The sequence below is a fragment of the Lissotriton helveticus genome, chromosome 8, assembly GCF_964261635.1.
Source record: "Lissotriton helveticus chromosome 8, aLisHel1.1, whole genome shotgun sequence".
Taxonomy (NCBI): domain Eukaryota; kingdom Metazoa; phylum Chordata; class Amphibia; order Caudata; family Salamandridae; genus Lissotriton; species Lissotriton helveticus.
Window position 1 is genome coordinate 998,892,287 of NC_136069.1, and position 24,837 is coordinate 998,917,123.

A 24,837-nucleotide genomic window follows, 5' to 3' on the forward strand; every position below is an offset into this window, starting at 1 on the left:
CAAAGAAAAAATCATTAAATGGAAGAATGCACTGGATATGCAGGTGCACTGAGAGTTCAGAGTTCAATTGCAACATTGTTGTGTGAACTTGCAAACACCAGAGGTCTTGCAAGAGGTGGTTGCTATGCAAAAAAGCAGAGAAAATTGTTTTGATTTGGGATTGGATCAACGTGTGTGTACTTATTGTTGTAACAAATCAAAACCAGATGCCTGCTAGAGCAGTTCATAATAATCTGGAATTGGTTGAGATTCCTTCTGAATTGAAGGATTTAAATACTTATGAATCTATTTTGATTCAAAGTATCCATCCCTTTCAGGCTATTGTAAGAATGGAGCCAAAGATAGGGAAATTGCCTCCATCAGATTTACAGAGAGGATTAAAGGGAAGAGTTGTTTATTTGCCTCTAGATTTCAAGAAAAACATTAACACAATTGGAGTAGAAGAAGTGGAAGAGGAACCTCTGGTTATCTTAGTTAATGGGGTTCCGACAAAGAATAAGAAAATATGGCAAGATTTAGTAGATGTTAGGAAAGTCAAAGGGCAACATTGTATTTGAAAAAAAATAATAAATACTATAAAAATGTATATGTTGCAGAAGAGGAAGTAAGTGAGGAAGAGGATAGCGATTTGTGTGCTGGTCAAATTGAGAAAGTAGAACCCTGTACTAGTGAAGAAATATATGAACATTATAGTGTTCATGCTTTGCATTCCAAGGAAGTCATGGGAAGTGCTATTGAGTTGTTTCAAATGAAACAAGCCAAAGGGAGTCCCATTAGTGTTGGGGAGGAAAGTTTGGAAGCTCGGTGTTTCCCACAGCTTTTTCCAACAGGTCAGGGAGGAAGATATGATGAGCGACCTCATCAAATTCCTGCTTCTGAATACCGGACTTTGCGATTGTATGCAGGAGATGCTAGGTTTCGAAAATGCATTCCTTATTTGTTTCATCTCCTGTTTGAAAGCGATCTGTCTGGACTGTCATATGCAGTGAACCACATCTTGAAAAGTGGTATACACATGCAAAACATCTCGGCAAGTGACTTTATGGATAAAGTCAATGTCCAAGACAGTATTTTGGATTCTCACCTGATTAATCTCATGGCGTGTCAGCGTGGTACTAATGAGTACTGGTACCGTCGTCATGGTGATTTAAAATGTATGCTGAGGAACTTAGGAACTCCCACATGGTTCCTCACTCTGAGCTGTGCTGAGTATGGCTGGGAAGACTTACTTGAATTTCTACGAGAGGCAAATGCTAACGTAGAAAACATCGAATTCAAGACACCCGGAGAACTGTGCTCTTTGGATCCAGTCAATGTATGTAGGTACTTCAATCATAGATTTGAAGGTATGATGTCTTTCATCATGAATAAGAAGAATCCACCTCTTGGAGAGGTGTTGGATTTCTTCTGGAGAAAGGAGTACCAAGCAAGAGGTGCTCCTCATATACATATGTTGCTGTGGATCAAGGATGCACCTAAATTTGGAACGGATCCAGAAGACTCAGTGATGAGTTTCATAGAACAGTATTCTATGTGTGCTGTTCCAAACGCAAAGGAGAAAAAAAGCCTAAGAGAATAAGTTCTACGTTTCCAAAGCCATCGATGTGGAAAGTACTGTCGTCGTAAATTCCGAAACAAAGACAAGTTCTACACCAAATGTCGTTTCGGCTTTCCACGACCGGTGATTTCTAAAGGAAGAGTGAACAGTTTGATGTCTTCGCTGTGACATAATGTGATGAAGAAATCACCTAAAAACACATACAATTTGAAGAGGAACGAAGAGTCTAAGTACATCAACGACTACAACCCGGTGATTTTGTCCATGTGGAATGCTAACATGGATATACAGTTTGTGGCTGATAACTGTATGGCTGTGGCTCGGTATGTGACATCTTACATCACCAAAAAAGAGAAGACAGAATTGAAGGATATGTGGGAGGACATTTCCCATGAAAAGGGTCTCAACAAGAAGTTGTACAGTTTCAGTCTGAAGATGTTGTCGCATCGAGAAATCGGAGCTTACGAATGTTCTGACCGGTTGTCTTCAGCAAGTCTCTATGCCAAGTCCAGGAGTATCGTTTGGGCGAGTCTTGGTCTTGCTGCAACGCGTAATCGAGTTCTCAAACCTGTGCGGGAAATTGAGTATTTGGCGGAAAAGGAGCCAAACAGTACCGACATTTTGAAGACCAACATGTTGGATACATATTATCCAAATCGAAGCAGTCACCTCGAGAATGTTTGTCTGTATGAGGTTCTGCAAAATTACATATTCAAGAGGAACATCAAAAAGATACTGAGAAAGGAGTGTATGCTGTAATAGGAAGTGAGGGATGTCTGGTGAAGCAAAGAAAATGCCACTTGATAAACCATCGAAAATTGAGTGGCGAATCTCCTGAAAAAAAGGAGTTTTTCTATTTAGCACTTTTGCAACTTTTTAAGCCTTGGCGTGCTGAAGAGGAACTGCTTGGAGATTTCCTCTGTTATGAAGACTCTTTCAATGCTGCCAAGGAGACCATAGAATGTCCTGCTTTTCCCAAATATGTAGAAATGTTGAATGTGGAAATTGAGCAGGAAGCAACGATTGCAGCGGAGATTGCCAGAGACAGTTCTCAGGACAGTCAGAGTTCTGCTTCATTGAGTCAGGATCCACTAGGAGGACCTGTTGTCAAAAATTAAGCTGCCACTGCTATGAATGAAGTGGAAAGAGCAATGGCACATGCTCAGGAGGATGCGGTTAACTTAGAAGAGTTGGAAAGACAACTCAACGTTGAGCAGAGGAAAATATATGACGAAGTTACCATGCAAATTGATCATGGATTAAGTCATGACAAGAAAGAGTGCTCATGTACGTCGTTGAAGCCTGTTCGACTGTACGTGAGTGGAGAAGCGGGAACTGGAAAAAGTTTCCTTATTAAAGCAATTTCATGTTATTTGCAGGAAAGGACAGAGTCATCACTGTCTTGTGTTGTCACCGCTCCAACTGGACTGGCAGCACATAACATTAAAGGGATTACTTTACATCGTTTACTGATGCTGCCAGTGGAGCATGACAACAAATTACAATATCACAAGCTATCGGGAGATGCTTGTTTTGAAGTTTCAAGAGTCTTGAGGAAAATGAAACTTCTTATCATTGACGAAGTAAGCATGGTTTCCAATGTCATGCTTGCCTTTGTGCATTTGAGAATGCAAGAAGTTCTCAAAACAGAGTATGATGTGTTATTTGGTGGCAAACACATCATTGTTTTCGGAGATCTTCTGCAGCTGACACCAGTGAAAGGGCAACCTGTGTTCAAAATGCTCACGCGTGAAGATACCAGGAAGTGCCTAGGGAGCATTGGCAACGTCAATATATGGTTAAACTTCAATTATGCTGAACTGCATGAAAATATGCGTCAGGCGAAGGATGAAGTTTACAAGACTATTCTACAAGATGTTAGAATTGGAAAAGTGACCGAGCATGGGAAAGAAGCTTTACATGCACTATTACTGACAAATTTATATCCAGACTAAGATGTTGTGCCTGAGAATATTTTTCAGAAAATTACTGAGAAGAAATCTGGAATATGTTTGATGCCAACTCTTGCAGAATGTGCCAAATTCAACAACAAAATGTTGCATTTAGAAAAGCAAGAGATTGTGAAACTGGAAGCTATTGACAGAGTAGAGCATATGGGATCAACAATTATTTTGTCTGAGAATCTGAAAACAAAATTGGATTCATTAGAGAAGAGTATATCTAAAACTGCAGGTTTTGAAAAGACTCTGAATGTGTGCTTGAACTGCCGTATAATTTTAAGAAGGAATTTACATGTTGAAAGAGGTCTGGTAAATGGATCAATGGGTAATGTTGTTGATTTTGTGAAATACAGAAATAGAGATGGAATTGAATTTTTAAAAATTAAATTTGATGGCATTGAGGAAGTACAGCTAATTGGTCGTTGTTCTGCTAGATTTTTGCTTGTAAAAGACTTATATGTTCGTCGTAAGCAGTTTCCTGTTTGCTTGGCATATGCGGTGACAATCCATAAATCGCAAGGTTTAAGTGTAGACAGTGCATTGGTGAATATTGGCAGTTCTGTGTTCAAGGAGGGTATGGCATATGTGGCATTGTCACGAGTTAGAACTTTATCGGGATTGTACTTGATTGAGTGTGATGTCACAAACATTTGTGCGGATCTAGATTGTGTTAAGGAATACAATAGGTTAAGAAGAGAGTATGCGCCACATTTGCCTCAGTATCCTTTGTTTGAGAAACGTGTGGTAGGCCGGAAACGAAGAAATGTGACCAATATTGGGGAGGTTGTAGCAAAAAGACGAAAAGTCGATGAACCTGAAATTATAAGCAGAAACAAAAAGGATTCTGTTGAAGATGTTGTTGGTTTTCAATTTGAAAACAGTTCTGGTGTCAACTGCTATGCTAATGTAGTGGTTAATGTTTTGTTTTCTCTAGAAAATGTAAAAGAAGAGATTGTGGTCAATTCTGATCAAAGATTTTGCAGTTTGTTAAATTCTGTGTTAGAGAAATGTAGCACTGATAGAACAAACATAGAAAGTGTGTCTGAAATTCGAAATCTGTTAGACAGATGTTCAGGCCAAACACAATTCTCTCAAAATAGTCAGCAAGATTGTCAGGAGTTTTTAATGTATATGCTTGATGTATTGCATGATGAAGGTGTAGATGTAGATCACCTGTTTGGGCTTTCTTATCAATGGCAGCATGACTGCGAGAACTGTAGGGTATCAAGTACTACTAGTGTAGACTCAGAAAGATTTATATATTTAACTTTGCCAGACAGTAAATCAGTCTCTTAAGCTAGTAAAAGGAGCTGATCACAACATGGAGTGTAGCCAATGTAAATCTGAAATGATGTCCACATTATTTATACGAACATATGGCCAGTATGTCATTTTAATGTTCCAACGATGTAGGCCTGATGGAACAAAATTGACAACTTTAATTAAAAATTTTGTGGCTTCACAGTTGTCAATATCAGGAAGGACTTTTGTAACTGTAGCAATTATATATCATGACGGTCCTTCAATAACATCAGGACATTACACAGCTTATATAAAGTCTAGAAATGGCTGGTCATTCTGCAATGATTCTGTTTTAATTTTCAAAAAAAAATTGCCGTATGACCTTAAAAACTCTTACCTGGTGTTTTTAAAACCAAAATTTTAGGGAAAGAATCTCGGGATGTGCTCTGAGGAATTTCAAGAAGTTCTAATGGCTCCTACACGATTTGGCCTTGAGGATAAGTGTAGTACAGAGACATAACTTCTTACCATAACACTGGACGTCATGGAGAAATACGTGCACTTTGAATGAGTTCAGAAAAACTGTTTCTTTTTATAAGCTAATTGAAGCAGCCAATCAAAACATGGAGTAGAGGGAATGTAAGTCTGCAATGCTGTCTACTGTTTTACATTGCTTTGTGATTAAAAGTGATGTAGAGAATTAAATAATTGTAGTAGTCATAAAGGTAGTGTAAGTCTGCTTCATAGTAAGCAGTATCAGTGTCATAGGAAATGTAGAACATGATTGAGCAAGAAGGGGAAGATATTACTAGTCCAGGATTGTGAAAATGATCTTCAACATTTTAATTGTGAAAGTTGCGGAAATACAACATGACGGGATTGGCTTACAAGAATTCTAAGAGTTATAAATGGCTCAGACACGATTTGGCCTTGTGGAAACGTGTGGTAGAGAGCGAGAAGTCATTTATTGTATGTAACATGTTTTTGAAAACAATGGAGGTTTTCTTTCAGAAAGTGGCGGGTTGAAAGTAATAACAGCACAACAGAGTGTAAGCTGTTCATAGGACATCCTTCGCCGTCATGGAAAGTAAGTTAACTTTAAGGAGTTCTGAATTCTGATTTGTTATGTTGTATGGGTTTTTTAAACACAATCATTTTGATTGTGTTTTTTTTCCCCGCTGTTATATGATGAATACCTTCAAGTCACTGTTTTTAGTGAAATTTGATACATTCTGAGAACAGCAAAAATAAACCATTTAACATGTATAATTAATTCTGTTCTGTTTGCATTTATGATGTACATGTAGAACTGTGTAGGAGGCATGGAGAAGTGAGGCTTCTGTAAGTGTCAAAGTTGTTGCATACAGTGCTCATATTCTACGTAGTCTTTCATATGATAGACTACATTTCCACAATGAGATACCTAAGCAAAGGAAACACAGGTGATATGATTGTGGAATGAGGAAAAAAAATTGCACGTTTTTCAATTATATTACCTGTGTTTCTTAACATTACACATCACATTGTGTAGATGAGGTTTAGGCCTGTTCCTGGAGACAGAGGAGGTCTAACATTTGTCCAAGAGTGCAGTCGACATGACACACTTGGTTGGTAGGCCTGCACATGTATTTTCTTCTCTGTATTCTTCAACAAACCTAAATTTCATCTGCAACTCTGAGTAGGACTTACCTGAAACAAATCTGTGAATAGGTTACACCTTATCGGCATCTTGAAACAATGATTTAAAATGTTAGGCTGAGATTTATGATGACTGTGCGCCTCATTTGCTCCGCTGTGGGTCACTTTTGTGTAAAACATGCACCATGTTGCAAGATAGGTTTCAGTTCATCTCCAGCAAGATACCATCACTTTGAAATGTATATAATTAGCACTGTGTAGGGGACATGCAGAAGCTGAAGGTTTTCTAAGTGTGAAAATTGTTGTATACACTGCTCAACTTCTGTGTACTGTTTGATATGCTAGACTCCATCTGCACTATGAGATACCTAAGCAAAGGCAACACAGGTGATGTGATTGTGAAATGAGGAAAATAAACTCCACATTTTTCAATTACATCACCTGTGTTTCCTAAGTTTACGAATTACATTGTGCAGATGAAGTTTAGGTCTGTCCACGGACACAGAAGAGGTCTAGCCTTTGTTCAAGAGTGAAGTGGACATGACTTACTTCATTAGTAGGCGTTCACATGTATTATCTCCTCTGTATTCTTCAATAAGTGTAAGTTTGATCTGCAACCCTGAGTAGGCCTCACCTTAAACAAACCTCTGGATAGGCCACACCTTATTGTCATCCTGAATCAATTATTTAACATGTTAGGGACAGATTTATGATAGGTGTATGCCTCTTTTGCGCCACTGTGCGTCACTTTTGTGACGCAGTCGCGGTTGAAAAGATTTGGTATGAGGCGACAAAATTATAAAATGATGAATCTAGACAGATGTGTCATGCTGTAAAAAAACAATGCCACATGAAACCGATGCAGCAGTCATGCAAAAGATGCACAATGTTGCAAGATAGGACTCACTTCATCTGCATCAAGATACTATTAGTTTAAAATGTATATTTTTAGGACTGTGTAGGGGCATGGAGAAGCAGAGGCTTCTGTAAGTGTCAAAGTTCTTGAAAAACTATTTGTCCTTCAATCTTTTCCCTTGTTTTTTCTAATTTATTAAAAACATGTTTTAATATTTTTAAAATGTTTGTTCTCTCTTTCACAGATTTTTTAGTATAAAAAGAACAAATGACTAACTTAACGACAATTATAAGGTAAATGTTTTGTACTCTTTTTATTATATTTCTATCACATTTAACTTCTATTAGTTCCACTGCTTTATTTCTTTAAGAATCACTTTCCTGCCTTTGCTACTTCCCTCATTCCTTTGTCTATTACTTAATTACTCTACTCCTTCACTATTTTTCTTAGTCCCTCTCTTCTCATACTTCTTCACTCTTGGTCACTCACTCTGTCTCTATTACTTTCACTGTTTCTGACTGATCTAAAATTTTTTTTTTAAAAAGAACAGTAAGTATAAGGGAAGCAAACAGACAGTTATGTTAAAAGAAAGACAGCTATAGGGAGTAAACTAGGGATACTGTTACCCGCAATCCTCTGCTGATGATGTCACTGACCATGTCATGAATGATGTAATATGTGACATCATCAGCAGTGGATTACGGGTAATAGTATCTCTAGTTTACTCCCCTATAGCTGTCTTTCTTTTAACATAACTGTCTGTTTCCTTCCCTTATACTTACTGTTCTTTTTTAAAAAAAAATATTTTTTGGTTCGCTCCCGGTGCGCGTACCGGCGAGCGAACTGGGAAGCGAACTAAGAGAAATAGAGGTTGGCAGAGTTCCAAATATTCTACCAATTTTTTAATAACGGGGAGGTAGTTCTGAAAAGAACTTTTTTTTTAATTGTTTTTGTTGTTTTATATTTTTTTTATTTTTTTTCTGAACATTTTTTTACTTTTTTTTAATTTTTCTGAACGGTTTTATATTTTTTTGGGTTTTTTGGGGGGGGAAACGAAAACGATTCATTGTAAAGGGCTCAACAGGAGCAACAAAAAAAAAAGAATTTATTGTTTGCGGCGTTTCGGACAAATTGGAAGATGATTGTCAATAGCTCTGTTGATCAGAGTGATGCTACTTTCTCTGTAGCAAATGAATCCATTGCAAAGTACGCAGACTTGTTTTACTTCCCCAAATCTCAGTTGTATATTTGGCACCATCTCCCTGCCCTCTGGTCCCGTCACTTCCGGTACAACAGATCTTCTGGCCATAATAGGGGGATTATCTAGTTCGTTACGAAACTGTGCAGCACTGTAGTTGTTAGGATGCCACCTAGTCATATGGCGATGCATTGTGTAGTTTCCGTAACTGTATTTCTTCTCGGTCCCTCTGGACAGTCTATCTTGACATATAAGGCAAGTTACGTATCTTGCATTTACTTTTTTCTAGCCTTTGGGAAATTTAAAAAATTGCCAAATGAAGTTTTCTATCCGGTGAGACCTCCTGGGCTCCTCAGGCAAAAACTGCCTCTCTTCCTGCTCTTCCTCCTCTTCCTCTTCTTCCTCTTCTTGCTGAATTATAACTTCAGCAGGTGGTCCTCTCTTCCTTGGATGTGGTGGAGGTGGTGGGGAAGCACCAGCTGAAGCTACTAAAGAAGCCATTGCTCACTGGTAACAAAGGGTCTTTCTCTCACAAAGATGAAAGTCAGAGTGAGGAAAGAAGGAGGGGTTTTCATCATTTGGGAAAAACAATAGTTCTCAACCAATGAAAAGTGTTAATTTTAGATTACATGACCTAGTGTTACATCATTAGGAAACCAAAAGTGAAATGAACCAATGAAAAGTGTTATTACCAAGTCACATGACCTGCTGTGTTTACGATACGCGCTTTGCGCCGCCTCCCGGTTTGCTTCCGGGAACCTGCGCTTCGCGCCTCGCTTCGCGTACCAGTTCGCTAACGTAGCACGTCATATGACGTATCACGCGACAACGTGAAACGTCATGCGGACGCGAGGCGTCACGATGTTTTCTAACGCGGCAGTTGCGTTAAAGGAACGTTTACCGGTTCGCGGACTATTTCGCGGCATCAAGGTCAGCTAACGGGAAGCTTCCCGATTCGCGAAGCGGGAGGGAAGAAAAAAAAATATTTTAAAAAAAATTATTAATAAACATATAAAATATATTTTTGGATTTAAAGAAGAATACATTTTACAGCTACAGATATTAGCTTTTAAAAAACCAATGAAATTCACTGAAAAAACCATAGGTTATAGACCATATATAGTTAGGAATTAGCATTTACAAAACCTTGAAAATTCACTGAAAAAACCATAGGTTATAGACCATATATAGTTAGGAATTAGCATTTAAAAAACCTTATTTTACTCACACAAAACCATTGAAATTCCATATATAGTTAGTTGCACTAACTATATATCGCGCACCCGCAATCCACTGCTGATGATGTCACATATTACATCATTCATGACATGGTCAGTGACATCACTGATGACATCACTGATGACATCTCAAATGACATCACTGATGGCATCACTGATGACATCTCATTTGACATCATTCTTGTGCTAATACGATAAACCTCTTCAGACTCTAATATAACCTTAGATACACTCAGTGTATACAGACACTCACACACTGTCACTCATCCATGGAGTTACTCACACACCTAGTCAGTCATGCAAAGAATCAATCACACCTCCATTTCCTCAACTATACAGTTATACACACCTTACTTATTCAAACATATACTAACACATATTTACTCTCTTATACAATCCCTGATACAAGTTCACAATGATCCATACAGCCACTCACACATTCAGTGGCTCTCATGCACAGTTATTTATATATGCCAACTCTCACATGTACTGTGTTTTACATATGTACTTACTATGACATGTAGCATTGAGATATCCATTCACTCATCAATACACTCATGCACACAGTCAACCGCCCATGTAGCTGTTTCCACATGCACTCTTGAACTCATACACCTAGTGAATCAACTGCTCACACATCTATGCACAGAGTCACACACCTCCCAGCCACCCCCACACAAACTCAATCTCCCATACAAATACTTGGGCAACCAATCAATAACATATATAGCCTCTCGTATAGCTAATGATCCACACATGCAGCAGTTTACATCACAACAGACATACTGAAGCACACATTCAGACAGTTTAGTCACTAACCCATGCATTTAGTACGACACATTTATTCACTCACTCATACAGTCAGTCACGCACCTACTAAATCCTTCATCCAGACACTTATACATCCACTCATTCTTCAATATATCAAACATATTTAAACTTTACAGAAACACACAGTCACTGGATGATGTCATCAGTGATGTCATCAGTGATGTCATTTGAGATGTCATCAGTGATGTCATCAGTGATGTCACTGACCATGTCATGAATGATGTAATATGTGACATCATCAGCAGTGGATTGCGGGTGCGCGATATATAGTTAGTGCAACTAACTATATATGGAATTTCAATGGTTTTGTGTGAGTAAAATAAGGTTTTTTAAATGCTAATTCCTAACTATATATGGTCTATAACCTATGGTTTTTTCAGTGAATATATATATATATATATATATATATATATATATCAATGCTGCAGTGAATAAATACCAGCAGTCACGGGGGATAAATCCTAATACGGACTTATTGGCACTGAACATAGGAAAACAAATGTGTTTCAGCTGTACGCCTTCGTCAGTGTCTGGTGGCCGCCGCACAAGGACATTGTGATATATAAGTCATAACCGGGTGACTTGAAGGGTTTATGGGTGCCATTTTAACATCAGGCAAAACATCATTAATGCATTTAAATACAATTCATGAGCCAAAACGAAACAAATTCAGACAAAGTAAATCTTCGACAGTGCCAGAAATGCATGATCTCAAAATTAAAAGCATTTAACCTCTTGGATGCTATGGGAATTCCCCTGCTGTGCTGGGATTTCGCGATCCTCGCACATTCATGACGAGCTGGGCTCGTCATGAGCGTAGCAGGAGGCTACTGCATGACGAGCCCAGCTCGTCATGAGCGTCGAAGGGGTTAAACAAATTTCACTGCCTAATTCCACAACGAGTGCTGTGCGGTCGCATAATTTACATATGTACAATTATATACACACAGGTTCTTCTTTATGAGCGCTTGCAGGTAGTCCAGAATGCGGCAGCCAGATTTGTCCTTGATCTCCCTCGTCGTTCTTCGGCCACGCTGGCCAGGAAGCAGCTTCACTGGCTTCCGATTAAGGAGCGGATAGTTTTTAAGTCCATGTGTATGGTCTATAAGGCTCTGGCGAAAAGTAGCCCTACAGGCATTGGATCCATCCTGTCCTACTACAACCCTGGCAGGAACCTCCGCTCCTCTAATCATCTTCTTCTCTGCATCCCGCGCATTCGGAAAACCAGATGGGGCGGTAGGGCTTTCTTCCATCTGGCTCCCAAATGGTGGAACGATCTTCCATTGGAGCTAAGGTCCCTCCCCTCCCTTCAGACTTTTAGATCTGCCCTTAAAACACGTCTTTTTGCACAAGCGTATGAGTAGACGTGCTCTGTATTTCGATCTTTTTTGTTAGGCGCCTTGACACCTTCGGGTTTAGTTCGCGCAATACAAGATGCATAATAAATAAATAAATAAATATGAGTGCCCACAATCTGACCTCTTCATTATGAAGCCATGAATGGGCATATACCGCAATCCTACATCATACTTATGTAAGATTATCAAGGAGCACATGACAAGCGGCATGCGCGCTGGTGGTACGCTCGTGTAATTACGCCCTGGATGGGCAATCAAATAAGACACTGTCACATTCTATTTACAAGCCAAGTTGATCGTGCCCCTAACCCTACAAGTACTACCCTATTCCTACTAATTGTGTTTTTTACATATTTACAAGTGTTCCCTTAGTTCCTCCCCCATATTTAATCCCGTTGGGACTTTCGTGGCCATATCTATAATGTAGCAGGACTCTAGTCTTCTGAGACATTTCTCTCTGTTTACACCTCTAGAGTCCCGAACCACATGGTCCAGACAAAAATATTTCACTAACCTCCGGTTGCTGTTATGATGCAACTGGAAGTGTCTCACAACCGGATAGTTATTGTCGTTGTTCTGAATAGCTCTGGTGTTCTAGTATCCGAATCTTCGCGGCATGCATGGTACTGCCCAAGTACCTAAGGCCACATGGGCAGACCAAACAGTACACTACAAAGGCTGTGTTGTAATTCATGAATTTGGAAATGCGTACAGGATCCCTACGTCCCGGATTCATATAAGATGTTACTTTACTGCTATCAGCACAAGCCTGGCATTTGCTGTAGGGGTAAAAACCTGCTATACCTAGAATACCTCTTTGTATTGGTGGCAGATGACTTTTAACCAACTGGTCTTTGAGGGATCATTTTTTTCTGAACGTGAGAGATGGGTGTGATGGGATCTCACGGCCAATGAACACATCTGATTTAAGTATACTCCAGTTTGACTGTATGATTTTCCTAACATTGTTGGCTGCACTGGAGTAGTTAGTTATCAGCCTGAAGTTTTGTGTGCTCCTTGCTTCCTTCTTTTTAGGAACATCTTTCAGTAGATCTGTTCTACTCTTAGTCTCAGTTTTCTTCCACGCCTCCTTCAGAATTCTCTCTTGGTGCCCTCTCTCTTGAAACCTTGCTATGCTTTCTACAGCCGCCTGTTTGTAATTTTCTGGTCTGGTACTATTGCGTTTTATGCACAATAACTCCACATAAGGAATGCTGTTTTTCAAATTCACTGGATGGCTACTTCTTGCATGGAGCACTAAATTCCATGCTGTGGGTTTTCTAAACAGTGGCGTCTGGATCTTTTTATCTGCCACAAAAACCCTTGCATCTAGATAAGTGACCTCTACAGAGCTGATGTTGCTAGTGAAAGTTAAGTTCAAATTATTAGTATTCAAATGGTCAATGTATTCCATTGCTGATTCCCTGCTACCTCGCCAGATTAGAAAAAGGTCATCCATATATCGCCTCCAGCTAATGGTTCTCTCAACCAAGTGATCGCATGAGTCCGCCCATGCGGCCTGCTTCTCCCACCAGCCTACGAAAAGGTTCGCATAACTGGGGCGAAGCAGGCCCCCATGGCAGTCCCAGGTTCCTGTCTGTATATTTGATCCTGAAAAACAAAGATAATATTGTACAGGCAAAACTAGAGAAATTCGTTCAACATTACACTGTGTTCTAAAAATTTCTGAGGGCGATTTTTTAAGAAATGTTGGATGGCAGCAATCCCATCCTCATGGGAGATGCTAGTATATATGGATATATGGAGAGACCAGTTGGTTAAAATTCGTGGATCCATGCAGGTTCCAGAACTATCCACCACAGAAATATGGGGAAAATGTGTTTTTTTACAACTCTTTAGGTTTGCAAGGGATTCTGGGAAACAGAACCTAGTGGGAGGCAGTCAAGTCACCCCATCCTGGATTACCCTGGGTGTCTAGTTTAAAAAAAATGTATAGGTGTGCTAGGTTTTCCTAGGTGCCAGCAGAGCTAGGGTTCAAATCAAATCAAATCAAATCAAGCTTTAATCGGTTGCAAGAAAAACAGCCATAAAAGCACAATATGTTTCATTTAGAAAATACTCAATAAAATACAGTTTAAAAAGTTAAAAGAAAAAAGATTATCATAACTCTAAGATATATTAAAGGGACAGAATCATGTTAGGTTCCAATTAACACCACAATGTCACATAGTATTCCTTTACATCTGTGATTAAGTAGTCAGATATTTTTCTTCAATTCTTACTGCTAACAGAAAAAAATCAGACAGGAATGTATAGAGTGCTAAAAACACTATATAAAAAACGATAACATCAATAGTAAAAGTAAACACTAAAAAAGAAAACCATGTAAAACAATATGCCAAGAACGGGAGAGTAATGCAGCCAAATAAGGGTGATCAAAATCGAAAGAAACCACAGGTTTTAGAACAAAGAAACATCCCAGATTCACCCCAAGTTCTGCCTATGCTTAACTACTAGTTTCAGAAATTTTACCAACAGTCTGGCGACCGGCTCGATGTCTAACAATTGGAGGGCAAGAAATGCTGAGCGGCACCTACGTAGGCCCATAACTCTAAAAATCGGGAGTAGCCAAATGTGCCTCGGATCCTGATAGAATTTACAAAAGATGATTGTATGGATCGTGGTTTGAGGAGAGCTATCGTCACAGGGGCAGGGTTGAAGAGGTTTTTTCCAAATGTTGATCCTAGGAAAAGTAACCAAATGGTGAAAGATATTTAATCTACATCTGGTTAACAAGAATCTTTCGTAGCTCGTAAGATTATAGGTTAAATAGGGCTGAACCGTGAATGATGTTTGTATTTGAAGTGAGTGCTGCACTGTAGTTTTTGAGACCTCACTGGAAAGGCGAAGAGATTCTAGGTGGGCCAGACAGATCTTTTTAAACCTCTTTCTTGGGATGACAGTGATTAGTGTGGGGGAGTGATAATACTGGATCATGCCTAGGTCGCTGAAAAATGTCCTAATATAAGCGATCCAGCCGATCTTTAATGCCATGTCCAGGGAAATACAATCCTCTAAGATTTCCCGGCAGAGGATGGTTTCGGTAGACGACCAAATGCGGTGCCAAAGAAGTAGGGGTTGAATCCTAATCAGGTCTGTTAGATAGGACAAACACACCTCCAAATGACATGCGTAGGTCGGAGCTAGGGTTCAAAAACTACAGCTAGGCACTTTGCTAAAAGAGGGTCATTTTTCACTGCGAAATTGAGGTGTGTCCATGTTGCGTTTTGCGCTGTTTCCCGTCACGGGCACTAGGCTGACCCACACAAGTGAGGTACCATTTGTCTTAAAAGACATTGAAGAACGCAGGGTGGGTGGAAATTTGTGGAACCACGCAGATTCCAGAACTTTCCACCACAGAAATGTGAAAAAATGCGTATTTTTTGAAAAAAATGTAGGTTTGCAAGGGATTCTGGGTAACATAAACTAGTGGGAGGCAGTCAAGTCACCCCATCCTGGATTACCCTGGGTATATAGTTTTAAAAAATGTATAGGTTTGCTATGTTTACCTAGGTGCCGGCAGAGCCAGGGTACAAAAACGACAGCTAGGTACTTTGCAAAAAAAGGGTAATTTTTCATTGTGAAAATGTGGTGTGTTCTCGTGTTTTGAGCCGTTTCCTGTCGTGGGCACTATGACTACTCACACAGGTGAGGTACCATTTTCATCAGGATAAAGTCCTATTTGCTAGAACATCCTCTCACTGTTGATTCCTAAGCCTGAGGGCCTGGTATGTGGTCCAGGGATATTCTTGCCATTCTTGTGATTTCTGGGGTAGGACACACAGCCCTGTATTGTTACATATACCATCATACACTGAGCATATAGCCTGTTTCCTCCATTGTAATCAAACGCCCAATGTATACTATGTAGCTCTATTGTTGACTTTGCGTTTCATGTGTCGGAACTCTTCAAATGTATGCATCCTTACACAATGATAATGTAATTTGCTGTACCTTATGACTGCATCACTTGTACTCTGCTGATGGTTGTTTAATAAAAAATAATAAATAAATAAATACATTTAAAAAGTCAGTATAAATGCTAGTTGGGGTCAGAGAGAAAACAGTTCCACGTGGCCTATAATAACAATACTTTTTTATTATATAGCACCTCATACCATAGTTTCTAAGCACTGTAAATTACAGGTGTTAATAATAACCCTATTTAATGGCAGATACTTTACCTACCTCCAGCAGGATGAATAGCCGAGCAGCTTTGCCGGAATTAACACATGTGACCTGTAAATCACTGCATGATTCAGCAGTGAGCTCACAACTCAATGAGCCATCCTACCTGCTACAGTGTGTGTGGGGCTAGGAGAAAGTTAAACATTACCCTGTTCAGGTTAGACTAAACAAAAGGTTAAAAGGAAGGTTCGGAACCTAAAAGCAGCCACTTTAAGGTCCATTGGTGCCATGGACCTTACGTCAGGCAAGAAAAATGGCCACCTTGTCACAGAGTTGTGTAGTGACAAATGGGCATAATTGTAAATCACCCCTCACATCTGTTAGCCTTGGTGCAATTGCACCTGATGTACCAATGACAGCGGGCATGCCCCTTTTTGTAGTTGAGGCAGGATCATGCATTTATTAGACTGTGGATATAGGCCTATCAGTAATTAAGAGATAGCAAGAAATCTGCGCACAGCTGCAACTTCCATATCATTAAAATCGTCGGAGTCTGGCCCAGTGTTAGGAGTCTGAACACTGATGTATATACAATGAAACAAAGTGCTGAGACCTTGAATTAAGAAAGGCCAGTGCGGCGTCTTCTGCTTCTGACACTCATTCAAATGCAGTGAATGTGGTTGTATTTAGATAGCGATACATAGATAACATCATTGCTGCAGATTAAGATTTAGAGGAGGACAAGGACATATCATACCTAAATTTACTAAAATGCAATGAATACTATTTGGCTGCTATCCTCTCAGTCTCAGAGTACAGCAATTGCTTTATTTAAAACATATAGCTACCATAAATTGCACATGCACCTTACAACACACAGCTCCACTCTTGTGCCATCATACAACAGACTGTCACAAGTATGGCAAGGGCATAGTGTCCTCTCTGGCTTATAAGGGGCACTGCAGGCTCCTGTGTGACCCAAAGACTAGCAAAGACTAGGAGAGATCTATAAAAGAATCATGGAAAACATATGAAGGGAGAGGAACGTCTCCCTCACGTGGGAAGACCATCATCATTTGGACAAAGATTCACACAGATATGTTAGGGAGATCAAGAAATATGTAGTGAGCATTGCATAAATGCATAGGGAACAGCCACTTCTCAGAAAACTTTGAGGAAGTCTATAGAATATATGGAGGCAGATAGTGAGATATCTACCCCACCATGACTAAAGCCAGTCTTGTCTCCAGGAATTAACATCAAGCAGAAAGCTGTCCCTGGGCCCAGCCTGCAAGCCATAGCCTGCTGCTGCATCGACTTGCCTCCCTTTATTTATTTGCTTGCGGCTTGAAGTGAAAGGCAACAATGTGTGACCAGTGGCGGCTCCTCTATGGGGGCGTTTGGGCGCCGCCCCCCTGCTTCCTCGCCGTGCGAGAAGGCATAAACAAATGGTAGTTATTACCGTAATAACTACCATTTGTTTCTGCCTTCTCGCACGGCGAGAAAGCAGAAGTTCCTGGTTGGGGGTGGGCGGTGTTACTCCAGGGCAGGGGAGAGAGGCTTGCCCACTGTTGTTAATACTGAGGCAGCCCAGACAGTATTAACAACAGTGGGCAAGCCACTCACCCCTGCCCTCGAGATTACCGCCCACTCTCCCTGTTCTCTCTGTATGCTGCAGCATACAGAGAGAAAATGACGCGGGTGGGGCAGCGGCCGCACCAATGAAAAACTCTGCGGTGGAGAGGAGGGAGGCTGCCTGCAGCCTTCCTGATGACGACGAGCACCCTGGGAATTCGAAGCCAGGACGGCGGGAGTCGGGAGTCTGCAGTCTCGGAACTTAAGAAAGGCGGGTAGGTAAGTTTAACTTTTATCATTTATCCCGCCCCCCCATACGTTCTCTGAACTTTCACCAATCCCTGTAATGGCCAGGTGCCTCCTGTGGTTAATAAAAAACATGAATGTGTGCTTGTGTAATGTAAATGGCATTGGGTCGAATTTTCCCTATACTGCAAAAAAAACATGGTAGTGCGAGGGTTGGTGAGGTGAGCCCTAGATGTACCTCAAAGAGATCACTCCAGACTGCCGGCACTTCTTAGTGCTGTGGAGGGAGAAAAGAAAAATGCTTAGAGGAAATGTCTTCTTTCGTGGAAGAGAGAGGCTCACGCAGGAACTGTTTGTGGTCAGTGGAGTGAAAAATGCAAAGGGTGACGTGGGGGTGCAAGGCGTGGCAGGGTGTTTGTGGCGCTCTCTGCTCGGCAGTGCCCTATCTTGTTGGTCATTGCAGCCCCCACCCTAATTCTTTCATGGTGGTTGCTTTACTCCCTGCCAAGTTCTTTTCTGCTGCTGGTAACTTTGCCCAACAACTCCCCGTTCGTCCTCACACTGCTGTTTCTATTGCTGTTCGTCTCCCGGGTATCTTGACTTCAAGTCGCTTGCATGGATTCAGACTTGTTCTGTGACATGCTAGTAACCCCTCTCTTGAAGAACTAACTGCTAATTTTTCGCTTTCACAGCTGTCTTTCCTTTGCAGAGTTATTGTGGGATAACGTTTTTTTTGTAGGATTACACACTGTAAGCGGGGAAGCCCCGATGTATCCACAAATGGAAATGGCGAATGGCCTCCCCAAAATGTCGTGCCCCCTAACGTGCTGCCCCGCCCTACCACTCTCAAACTTCATCAACCGCCACTGTGTGTGACTCACTTGCCCTCACATTCCTCCAGTCCTTGCACTACAGCTCTGGTTCTCAATGTTTCAGACTTCAGTATAGAATGAAGAGCATCAACATGTGATTGGGGTTGGCTGCAGGACATGCACACCTCATGGAAGATTACTATGCATGACTATACCAACGTTGACCCGTTAAATTGCTGAAATGCTCCTTCCACTGTACAAACGGTGAGAATGCAATTTAATCAGTTTATTTTGCGGGTAAATTACAAGTGGTCAAAAAAGACAACAGCTGTTGATCACAGCACTTGCATCAGGGGACCTGGGCAATTGCATTCTTTGCCTATCCCCTAAAGGTATGTATTTTCGTAAATGTTGATTTAACGTTATAATTGAACTGATGAACCTGACATCTTCATGAAATGTGCTATAGGCTGCAAAATGTATTTGTTTATTTTCTCACATCAAATTACTTCATCGTATTTTAGTTTCTCTGCCACATGCTTATAATGATACAAATATATTTGTGAAAGAAAATACTTGCCATAGATTTAAGTCTGATGATCTAACCAGGACATGCTAGATTAATGTTTTATTTTCATAGAACAGTCCGGAAGACTAAACAGCTAACAGAGTAGGTTTGAAAAAGTTCTCACAAGAACCTTCCTTGATGTAACCTTTAGTAATACGGTGTAGCAACTTTCATATAACATTATGTCGACATTGACGTTTACTGTGGGAGTCGTGGCTAGAGATGATTCAACATTCAAAGTTTGCAACGTGTGTTGTGCTTTTCTATATAGTATGTGTTCCTAGTTAGAGAGTTAGAGCTTTTATGCTAGTCGATGCATTCTATGCACATCTCCCCTTCCCTGCCCTTTAGCACTTAACTGTGCTACCCTTACCCAAATTTACTGTATGCTACTCCTAACAGTGAGTTCTGTTTCCTGATTCCTTTGAGGAGACTTTCTTTTTGCTGATCATAACTACTGCTGTGATTCTTTCCTTTACTTGTGTTATTGGTTGCTACTGCAGCTGTTAGGGAACTTGGTTAAGTTTTCAGAGCTACTTCTATGAGGAATTCGACCTTTCATAGCTTTTTAGACAAATTTATCTTGCTCTTTTCCAAAAAGAACTCTTAATGGGTTACCGGTAGGGTAGGTTAGAGCCTTTGATTAGGATATGGACTAATTCCTTTATGGAACATGCTGTCATTTTGTATGTTGACTGACCATTTTATTCTAGATATTTCTGTAAACAGACTTATCTGACTGACTTGCATAAAAAGACAAAAATACAGACTAATCTTTTAATGAGAAAAGTAAGTTTTGAAACTTCACCAAACCTCTCATCATTGACTGAACATTACATTGCTGTATGTTAACAATATATGTAGAAAATATTTTGGGGTTATGTTCCATACTAGCACAGTGTCAAAGATCCCTTGACCTGAGGGAAAATTGACATAGAAATCAAAGAATCTCTTTAATTCGTTTCGAGGTGGAACTGTCTATTAAGTTTTTACAGGATTTCCATGCTCGGAATCGCAGTGGTATGGAGAGCATGTAAGGTTTGACTAGAAACAATGAGGATTTATAATATTCTCCCATCCTCATGGCAGACTATTGGAGTTATCAACATAATCAACATTGGGCCATGCATGTTTATTTTATCTTCTCTGTGTTTAGTACTGATATCTTACTGCTCATCTGCCTACTTCTTCCCACTCACATTAGTTTTGTTCTTGAAGTTTTCTCACCTCATGACCAGGCACAGTGTTTTTGTCTACACTATTGCAATATCCCTTCAATAGCAGGGGACCCCCTCTCCAAAGTATGGCCTTTTCTCCATTGACATCTATTGTACTGCCTGGTGGCTAGTGAAATCCTGTTCAGAGGTGGGCCACTCTATACTTCCTCTTCCATGGCAGTTATCTCTACCTTAGAATTACATGGTTCTTAACGCCTTGGTGAGATGCCATACATCTTCCTTTAATATCCTGCCTCTCGCTAGTGTCTAACCACACTACTGCACAATAGCTAGTCTTCTCCCAATATCTTGCAATTTTTTCTCCATTAATCATCTATCCTAGTCCCTGGTAACATAACGTTTGAGTACGACAGTCATAGTCCTGATGGCACAACACTCAGAGACTGGTTATTCTGTTATCCTAAATTGAGCCACCCTCTCCCCAGTGATGGACTTTGTGCACCCTAGGCTGTTCTGCTTCTCTAGTGGCAGTTCTCCAGTGTCTAGTCCTTCGTCATACTCCACACTAAGCTTTCCTATGCTCCAATGAGTATTGTTCTTAATATACAATGTTAGTGTCTGTTGCTGCTGGGATACCCAGCATTCTGTTCTTAGGGTCATGTCTGTACCCATGTGTTAGACCTGACAGCCTTAGGGTGGTCTTTTCCCCAACATTTTGCCTGCCTCCCTCTATTTTCAGACCTTGTTTTTGGCTGCTATTAGGATGCTGTGCACTTTACCACTGCTAACCAGTGCCAAAGTGCTTGTGCTCTCTCCCCTAAACATGGTAATATTGGTTCATCCCCAATTGGCATATTTAATGTACTTATAAATCCCTAGTAAAGTGCTACCCCTTGTACCCGGGGCCTGTAAATTAAATGCTTCTAGTGGGCATGCAGCACTGTTTGTGCCACACACTCAAGTAGCCCTGCAACCATGTCTCAGGCTTGCCACTGCAGAGCCTGTGTGTGCAGTTTACACAGTCATTTTGACCTGGCCAAACCACCCTTTAGCCAGGATAAAAACATTCCCTTTTTATTCTTATAAGTCACTCCTAAGGGAAGTGTGCAATGTATTACACAGGACTCGAGCTCCAGAGGCCAAGGCGTTCCATAAGAAATGTACCCCCTGACAAAGGGCAGAGGCTTGAACGAAATGCATTGGGGACACATTTTAAAATGACAATAAATAGCCTGTGCAATGGATGCGCATAAGATGAAGTATTGAAAAGGAACAATCAGGGCAAAAAGCACATATTAACAAGCTATATTGGAATAAATATTTCTAAACAAGAGAATTCAAAGAAATGAAATTTTTAATACATTTGGAATTTATACAACTGTTTACACTTGAACTTTGACTTCCAAATGGAATTTTGGCAGTGCATATAAGCGACGCTCACACATGTAGATAGCGCAGCTCTTTAAGTATTGATTTACGTCTTGGATCAGGAGACTATACCTTTCTGCACGCCAGTAACCTATCACAAGAAAACAAAGTTTCAGTTAACCACTCATATGTGAATTGGAGTGTGTGTGACCAGCTTTATCAATGTATTTAAAAGGCAGGACATGTACGTTTAAGCTTTACATGTCTTTGTAGTGAAAAACTCCCAAATTTGTTTTTCAGTATTGCAAGGCTGATCTCTCCTATGGGATAACATTGTGATTGCCTTATTATATTTTATATATGCAATTTCCAATTGGGAAGAGATAGAACCCCCAATTCTGGTTTCACTGGAATCACAATTTAAAATCACAACTTATGGTGAAGTCGGATTTTAAATTTAAATTCCGAAAATGGCACTTTTAGAAAGTTGTCATTTTCTTACATTAGCGATTTGATGCCTGACACCGGTCTTTGTTCAGTCTGGGTTGGGTGGCAGCTGAGCTTTGTGTATTCCCTCTAGACAGCCACACACAAAGCGAGCGTAGGTGTGACTTGATGGGCCATCCTGGGAGATGGGAGGGAGGAGCTGCGCACAGCCTCACACTTACACATGAACAGGCTGTGTCCTGTCCCCCCAGAAATGACTGCATACCCTGTATGAATCAACCAAGGGTTTTGATTATGATTCTAACATGCCTTCTGGTACCTATTTTGGCTCTGACAGTAAATGTTGGATCACAGAATGGGGAGAAAAATGTTAATTGGGGCACAACAATTAACATTTGAATTAGCTTCAGGCCGTTTCAAAATTTCTCCTTTCATTTGTATATTAATCATAGGTCTGACCATCCATTGCCCAATGGACTGATGCAGAAATTTGAAAAAAACTTGTAATGTGTCACAAATGTGATCAATTACAGATATCAATTACGGCATCACTGTTTCCCGTGTGATTCAGTCATTCTGATTCTGAAAAATACGTTCCTTGGTTCTTGTCAAGTGGCCACTGCAACTTGCACCTCACACTGCCCTGCCATGCTGCCAATGATGGTGACAACACAACTACTTACTATCACACTCCTTGAGGTGTGACAATTTGGACTATTCCAGGTCTCCAAAATAATAAGAATGGCTTGGGCAGCATGTAATAGTAATTTTTATTGCATCTTGAATTAATAGTTAACAGTTGTTGAGGTCATCTCTAAGTTAGTCAGACAGCGACACCTCATGGCAGACTGTCAAACACCAGTGTTAACAATCAAGTGTTGGTGCACAGCACCTGAAACCATAGGCTCAAATTAAGCACTGGATAGACATGAACATTTTTTCACTCTTTCCTATATTACTTTATTTCCTTTTGTACTGGCTGGCCACTGAAAATCAATTTTTGGATGAGGGGTGAATGGATTACATACAGCTCTAGACCTATCATAGGTTGTGGAAGACCACTAAATTCATACAAGCAGAAATAAAGAACTGGAAAGGTAAATAAGAGAGAAGGAGAGAGAGAGAAATAGGGAGAGAAAGTGAACAAGACAGGCAGACAGACGTGGTCAGACGGATAGAAAGATAAATACATTGAGAGTGCGTGTGTGAAAGACAGGCAGACAGAAAGCAATAATCCTTGATGCATAGAGTATTTACTTGGATTTAATATCCTGTGTGGAAGGGATTATTCCTTGCACATAAGCTAAATATTTCTATTTTTAGCTCGTTTCTCATGTCTGAATAAAATAGAATTACTGTCTGTCTGTGATGCATTGTTTCTGCAGACTAGTTTAATATGCAGTGCCATTTCCATGAATCTAGTTTTACCTTATTTTGCACACCTCGGATTCATACATGTCCCTAAACTCTAATTCGTACTGTGAATGTGGGACCTGAGATATTTTTTGAACCTCACGTTTGCACTGCCTAATAAACTTCATTTGGAATGCTTATTTAATTTAGGATGACCTCCTCATTTCAGTTCTGCAATTTTAACATACAAATCACTGTTTTCAGGTGTGCTGATCCAAGAAGTACACTGGAAGCAAAGCAAGAGCAAAACACCCATAAGGCATTTGTGATCACACAAAATGTTACCTGGATTCAATCACAACACACGTACCAGCTCAGAGCTTTGCGATGGGCACTATATAACCTTATATTGGTGAAAGGAAGTTATGTTACATAGTTTTTAAAGAGAACTGCATGCAGGTTAGAGACTGCCTCAGAATGTTGTAAAATTGTGGGTATTCCCCCCACCCATTAAAAAGAAAGAAGCAGCATGAGCTTAATGTATGCGCGCAAGAAAGGTCTTTTTTGGGTCCCGGGTTTTATTTTTGTCATCAGGCTTTGAACCAGACCTTGGAAAAGAAAGGTAGAAAGGGAGAAACAAGAGAAACGTATGGAAATAGTTTGGGGTGTGTGCAATTTTAGTAAGTTGTTTTCGCGTAATTACGTGCAATCTCAGCAAATTTCACATATATACGTGAAATGGACATCCTTCCCTAATCACTATGTTTTACTGTGAAATGTATCCTTGTGTCAATTTTTGACGGGAATATGCATTTCGTGCTAAAAAAGGTTAAAAGATTGAAAACACGGGAAACAACAGCTGCTTGAAATCTGATGTTTTTCTGCATTTGAAGTAAATGTTTACAATGAAAGGAGGTTAATGACGCCTAGTGAAGTAATGGTGCAATTTTGCATAACAAGCGCTACACACAATTTCGGAAATTGCACAAACTTTCCTGGCATGATTTAAATTTCGCCCAGTAATGTCACAGGGAGAAAGCAGAGATGAACCCTTATTTAGCGAGATGAAAAGATAAGAAATGTATGGCGGTGGAAGAAAGAGACATGAGGTCGAATCAACACTTGCCAACCTTGGTGTTCGACAAACCCAGCATTCAGGAACGCCTTTGAGTTACTAAGAAGCATATCTGAGCCTTTGCACATGTATTTTCACAAATTAAGCACTGCTATTGCTCAGGAAGAAACTAAGACAAGGTGAGAG

The 24,837-nt window shown here is 40.2% G+C and overlaps 1 protein-coding gene across 1 annotated transcript in view; it reads right to left on the minus strand.

The window, feature by feature from the left end:
- Positions 1–24,837, minus strand: part of PTCHD1 (patched domain containing 1) — a 691,546-nt gene that overhangs the window by 527,634 nt on the left and 139,075 nt on the right. The window lies entirely within an intron of this gene.